This window comes from Diachasma alloeum, unplaced genomic scaffold (assembly GCF_001412515.2).
Source record: "Diachasma alloeum isolate Michigan unplaced genomic scaffold, Dall2.0 Dall_scaffold_01105, whole genome shotgun sequence".
Lineage (NCBI taxonomy): Eukaryota > Metazoa > Arthropoda > Insecta > Hymenoptera > Braconidae > Diachasma > Diachasma alloeum.
Genome location: NW_021681216.1, coordinates 73,699 through 80,752, shown reverse-complemented (window position 1 = coordinate 80,752; position 7,054 = coordinate 73,699).

Genomic DNA, 7,054 nt, shown 5'->3' with positions numbered 1-7,054 from the left:
TTTTTTATCAAACCTGCAGATCAGAGGGAGAAATAAGGAAACCACTCACGGAATAAATACAGAATAACATCAGGCTGATAGTATTTAGACTCTTCATTTGTGGGATATCCCTCTGACACATATTCATTATAAATACGTAATGCATCCTGGTAAAAGAGTGAATCGGTTTTCTTGAATCCAACTAATTCATCATCTGATTCTTCCTCTTCAAGGGCTTCGGATAGTATATCACTTTCCTCATGTGTAATTAATGGACGGTAATTACTGAAGTCACGAATGTAACCCTTATGCTCTTGATCTGTGACTTTACCGCCGAAAATCTTGATCAGTAGAATAAAAACTGTTTTTCCTTGCTCCCAATCTTCACAATGGATTAAGAGAGTCAGTCCTCGACACGCAATGTAGTATATCGGGTCATCTTTCTTAAATCCCAAGTTTAGCATTTTTCGTTGGCCTATTTTGAGCATGTGAGAAGAGCAAATGTGAAGAATAGTCCTCGCCACTCAGCGATGGGGTGAGAATAAATTTCATTGACCATATCAATTGTCGATTGTTTATTGAGAGCCAATGATAATCCCTGTAGCAAAGCTAAACTGAAATCACATTCAATTTAATCAATTGGACAAGAACGAGAAGCGCTGAGCAATTTCAACACATAATCTACATCGAGAAAAAACTTGGCTATATATGGGACGGATTGGGCTTCGCTAATGAATTCAGCAACTGGTAAAGGACCTCTATCATTTTTACCGGGGAGGAGTAGGTTATAATAATACACGGGTTTCTTTCGCTCATACACATTTCCTATAATATTTCCTGTTGAGTCGACGTGACAAAAAAACTTACCTTTAGGTTCCGCGAGTAATACCTTTAATTGTGCCTCTGTGAAGAGGGTCAAACAAAGAGGAAAAATCGAAAATTGCTGGATAAAGTTTTTAACTTGCTCACCTTTCCATCTTGTCTCAAATTCAGTGTGCAATTTCATTATAAAATCGATTGCATCACGACTCAAATCGTCTTTAAATCTATTTTCACTGTGAATTTTTTGGAGTAGCTGCAGACTTGGCGTCTCGTTGAGATTCCCTCGATCCAACTGTGGAACCATTTCGTCAATCAATGGTGCAAATTTACGCTTGTATGAAGAGGCACTGAGTTTAATCATTTCAGCTATTTTATCTCGGTGAACACCACAAATGTACCTTCTATGATTCTCTGCGGGACAATGATTAAATTCTCGATTCTGTTGGACTGAAATTTCATGGGCTGTCAAGGGTTCTTCAATCTTAGTACTACACTCAAATTTGTAAAGTTTCACGCACTGTTCATGTTTACACTCTGCAGCAGCTTCAAAGAAAATTTTACGTTTCCCTCCATTGGGATAACATTTGTGCCAATGAAAACTGAGTGCGCAGTATGGATAAATCTTCGCGAACTCACCATTGAATATGTCAGTCCATTTCTCACGAGGAACTCGCCTCAATCTCTCCCTCCCAGTCCAGAATTTCTCCCAAAAACTTGCTGGTATTCTAATGAAGGCCCCCTTGATTGTGGGTGTTTTTTTCAATCGTTTCCTTGTGATGATTCTTTTACGTCCTTTGACAAAAGTATCAAAGCTTGACTTTCCTACATCTTCAATTTCTGAATTATTTTAGATAATTCATAAATTATCTTCGATTTATGAATTTTCTCTGCCCCCATCACTCCCCCCCTCTTCTTCCTTCTCGTAATTATCAGTGAAAACATCATCAAAAGGGAAATAAAAAATGGCATCAATTCTTAGTGGTGTTTCCTCATATAACTCACCTACATCGTTTGTATCTGGAAATTCCTCCCTTCGCTGATCGTCAATGTTAAATTCCCGATATGAACCACTCTGGGGGTTGGTATTAACCGATTGTGCATTAATATTGTCATTCTCCGTATTGACTGGAGACGTTTCAGAATCCAGGGGGAAGGCAGATTCCGGAGTGGAGCACCTCAGTGGGGATTTTCGGTGGTAGTCAGCTCGATCATCTCTGGATAAGTATCTCGAATGATTATCAAAAATATCGCCTCCAATCTCATGAGGATTACCGTGGCGATTATTTATAATAATGTTTCTTCTTATGGTCTCCCTGTTATTCCGAATTTGCAGGCAACACTTATTCGTGTATTTTTGTACGGTTATTCACGTAACCCCTGGGAGTGCAGGGAGGAGAATATCTCGGCATAGTATACTCCAAATACTGTCCTTCGCCTTTATCGACGAGTGTAGTAATGTTTTCAATGTATTGTCCACGTCTAAATCTCCATAACGCTGAATTATAGCTCGAGCTATCATAGCATCTGTTATACATATACATGCTTTCACCCTTTTTTCTTTGATAAAAACACTATCAAGCAGAAGTACAAAATACTGTGGAATTTATCCAATTATGAATTAAACGTATTTGTCATAAAATCCTCTGAGAATCAATCTCAATTAAAATATGGATGTTATACACAACGTAACAAATAAAAAATACTCCTTCTTCAATTGCAAATTCTTATTTACGTTTCAGAAAATTTGATATCAGTAGTAGTGATACCATCAAATGATGACGATTCACCTCAAGACAATGAGAATTGCACCTCTAATGGGTGGAGTAAAGTGAACGCAATAAAAAAAGCCACAGAAATCACTCTGTTATTGAACTCGGTTTGATATAACTAACGATTTGGGTTAAGAATAAACGCTCTTCATGAATAAATAATTATCGCTAGGGTGAAAAGACATGCAAAAACTGAATTTTTATTGAAAATAAATACAGATCACCAGTTGACGTCTAACTCAGACGAATGCTCGGAGAAATGACAATTTTTCGGTAATCTCAATGTCAAACGGCGGGCGAACCATGTGGAACTAGTACGTGTAGAAACCATGTGACTTCTGTTTACACCCAAACGCCATTTTCCCAATTTAAATATCTCGCAAACCATGCGAAAATCATCGAGACATGCAGCGAACGATATTTAGAGAATTTTATAATAAATAAAATGACCCCTGCCTCACATCTCTACGACTCGTAGATTAGGAAACAACAACATTTGTCGAATTAATTACTGTTAACGACAGTCCTTCTCTAACGAACGGCGCACGGTGTAGCGGAAATCCATAACCTACATAACCGATCATAAGTCAAGAACATTAAGTCATAGAAATGTCAATCAGGAGCCGTTTTATTTGTTAGAAAATTCTCTTAATTTCACTCACTGCATGTCTCGATTATTTTTCATTACTTATCGAGATATTTCGATTCGCCTTGAGACACTGCGGTCGCAGCGATGGTGTGTTTACTCGGAAGTGTATATATAGTATAGATCACACGGTAGGTGCATCGATCCAAAAATCCTGGAATTATTCGCTTTGATGTGGAGGTAAGATACTAACATGTGAAAAATCCACACTATTTTATCGGTTTTTCGACAACAAAAAATTTCAGTCTGACCTTGGAATAATTTTATGATTGAGTGATTAATACAATAAAATACCCGGAATTAAAACTTTTGCCCTTTACATGATAAATAATACGGATGGTGAGGATGTGAATGCTCTATATTATCAATAATTCGTAATGATTCACCCTTAATCAAGCCCACTAACTCCACGCGACTTGACTCGTGTTAACGAAACCATTATTTCACGTCAGGAGAATTTTGGGAAACTTTTTTTTTAACAATAGGATTCCTTCTATCTTCACCTCTTTCATTACACCTCGCAATTTTTTTTTCATTCCCTAGTGGTCACCAGACCTCGCCGCATTATTCCAAAACTGTCCGATGGCACAAAGTATTTGGTTTTCTCCTAATACACATAAGTTAAGTCCCACAAAATCGCCCGATAACTCAAATTCTTTTCACCCCCACCTCCAAATTTGAATTGATTTTTCCTAAATTTATTGTTATTCGGTTTATTAAAAAATGAAAAAGCTCTCTAAATTTTCTCACACTTGTTCTATGACGCAAAGTATTTCTTCTACGGCTAAAACACTTGTTACATGGCCCGAAGTTCATTGGTGGCTCGTAATCTCATCACCCTCACCCTCAAATTTCAGTTGACCCCTCTCTAATTTATTTTTACTGGATTTCTTGAACATTAAAGAAACTTTCTGAATTATTTCAGAATTGTTCTATGACGCAAAGTCTTTTTTGTAGTGCTGAAATATTTTCAAAGCAGCGCAAAGTCGATTGATGACACATAATCTCCTCATCTTTACCCCCAAATTTCGATTGATTCCTCTTCAATTTAATTTTCCTGGGTTTAATGGAAGTCAAAAAAACTCTCTGAATAATTTTAGAATTTTTCTATGACGCAAAGTCGTTTTTTAAATGCGAAAATATTTGCAAAGCAGCGCGAAATTGATTGATGGCACATGATCTCCTCCTCCTTACCACTAAGTTCCCATTGATTCCTCTTCAATTTAATTTTACTGGGTTTAGTGGAAGTCAAAGAAACTCTCTGAATTATTTCAGAATTTTTCTATGATGCAAAGTTGTTTTTAAAATGCTAAAATACTTACCAATTAGCGTGAAATAGATAGGTGGAACTTAATTTTTCCATTTTCTCCCCCAAATTTTCATTGATCCCTCTTTAATTTATCATTCCTGGGTTTAGTAGAAGTAAAAAAAAGTACTCTCAATTGTTTGAGAATTTTGCTATGATGCAAAGTTATTTTTTAGAGTTAAAGTTACTTAGCAAGTAGCGCAAAATCGATTGGTGGCTCGTAATCTTCCTACCCTCACCCCTCCAATTTGAGTTGATACCCCTCTAATCTATTTTCACTGAATTTATTCAACGTCAAAAAAACTCGGTGAATTATTTCAGAATTTTTCTATGACGCAAAGATTTTTTTTAGTTGTAGAATACTTGTCAAACCGCGCTGATTCGAGTGTCAATTCGCGCAAATTTGAATGGTGACTCGCGGTCTACCCACCCTTACTCCTAAATTTCGCTTGATTCCGGTCGAATTTGATTTAACTCAGTTCATAAACAGTCATAGGACCTATTTTAATTATTGCAGTATTTTTATATTATGGAAAGTATTTTTTAGACGTGCGCGCTGGACCAATACTCGCTCGTTCTCCATCCCCGCCATCAAATTTACATTGATTCTTCTTAATGTCAATTTCAAATGATCGATTAGGAGTCAGAGAAGCTCTCCGATTTTTTTTCAGAATTTTGCCATGACGGAAATTTTTTTTTATTGCTGAAACACTTTCAGATCAAATTTAAAAAAAGATAGAATGAAATTAAATAATCAGAGGAATGAATGAATAAATAATTCGTCATTAATTTTCAATTAATTTGAAGATTGAAATAAAATGAACTATATTTTTAAAAAAGAGATGCCTAGGGCCCCGCAGGGGACGCTGTCGCCACTGGGGTTGAGCCAACGGCTGCCACGCGTGGCCGCTAGTTTCAGCTTCATCCCATTGGGAGGAATTTCTACATTACATTCTCTAATTCATTGCTCGGCTTATTCCCGTTGCGTATTACGAGTTTTGTTAGTTATGGCCTTCCACTGACGCTGCAATTCACCCGTTCGTATTTCTCTCCTCATAGCAAACGCCTTAGCTACTAGAAGAGAACGCGGTAAACACAAATTATCGGAATCATTAATTGTCAAAATCGAACGCTTAAATGCATCCTCATGAGTGAGAGTTATCCGACCACTTCCTTGTACACCCTGCACCACTGCTACTGTTACGATTATTCTGTCAGTTGTTGATAGACCTTCAGCGCTTTAGGATATCCTCCGAACCAGAGTCCGTAAGTTATCCGCCGTCTAGTGGCGGGCCAATCTAAAACGTGACCAAATAGGACTATGATTGAGACTATCAAAATTTACCGAGAATCCTAGATGGTCGTACGCATTACAAGAATAATATCTCGAAATGTCGTAATATCTCGAAATGCCCCCTCTACCTATTCCAGTATATTTGAGTCTGGCGGGAGATCAATTATTTGAAGTAGGCATTCTCGTCCTCTTGTCTTAAATTTGTGATATTTCTTAATGTTTTTTTATATTAATTTAAAGCGTTGTCCTGGTGGCTCGACATTTTGATGATAGTGATTATCAGGCTCTGAACTATTGCTATTCCGCACGTTGTGTAGATTTCGGGCTGAACTTCTTGTCAACGCACCACCAGTTTGGATATCTGAAATAATTGAAATAGACAATAAGAAGGATCGGCCACTTGGTGTACTTATTCTCATCTTTTATATATTCGAAAAATGACTCCTCTTCATGTCTGGAATTACGACAATATTGAAAGGCCTTGAAAGTATCTAAAAATATGAATTACGATTTTAGTTATATGAATGAAATATAATACTGCTAGCAACATATCGTCACTGAGACTACTCTCGTCGGGCCGGTCATCTTCCTCCTCTCTGTTCAGCTCTCCCTCCTCTTCCTCCTCTCCCTCCTTCACCTCTTCCTCCTCCCCCTGTGCCATCTCTTCCTACTCCCCCTCTAATACCTCTTCCTCCTCTTCTACCCTCCTGCCATCACCTACCTCTTCTTCCATTTTTCCTTAATGGGATGAGTTCTAGGAGAACGATTGTTATTTAAAAGCGCTTCCTCTTCAGAGTCAATCTTCCCTATTGCCCAAGTTTCCGTACAGTCAGAACTATAACAGGAATGACAAGGACTGTGTAGGGTGTAAAATTTCCTGGAGGAGATTTCACTCTGTCTGGTCATATCAAAGTTTACATCCCAAGAAGCCCACATAGCTCTGGTTTTCTCTATACTGTCAACGCCCCTGTTCCAAATTTCATCGTCCGAATCGTCGTCGTCGTCTTCAGGCGAAATATGATATCTGCTACATGAGGGTGTTATTCTCTGCAGTCCAGAAGTACAAGGTTGAGGTCATAAGGACAGAGCAGTACTCGTAGATACTTCTGTGACAGGAAAAATTATTCCTCACATTGTTGATTCTTTCCAACGATAGTGTTCATTCAACAGTGAGGAAGAACAATTGCCAGTCGATCTCAAGTAAAAAAAAAAAATTTCGCAGCGTGAAGCAGAATCAG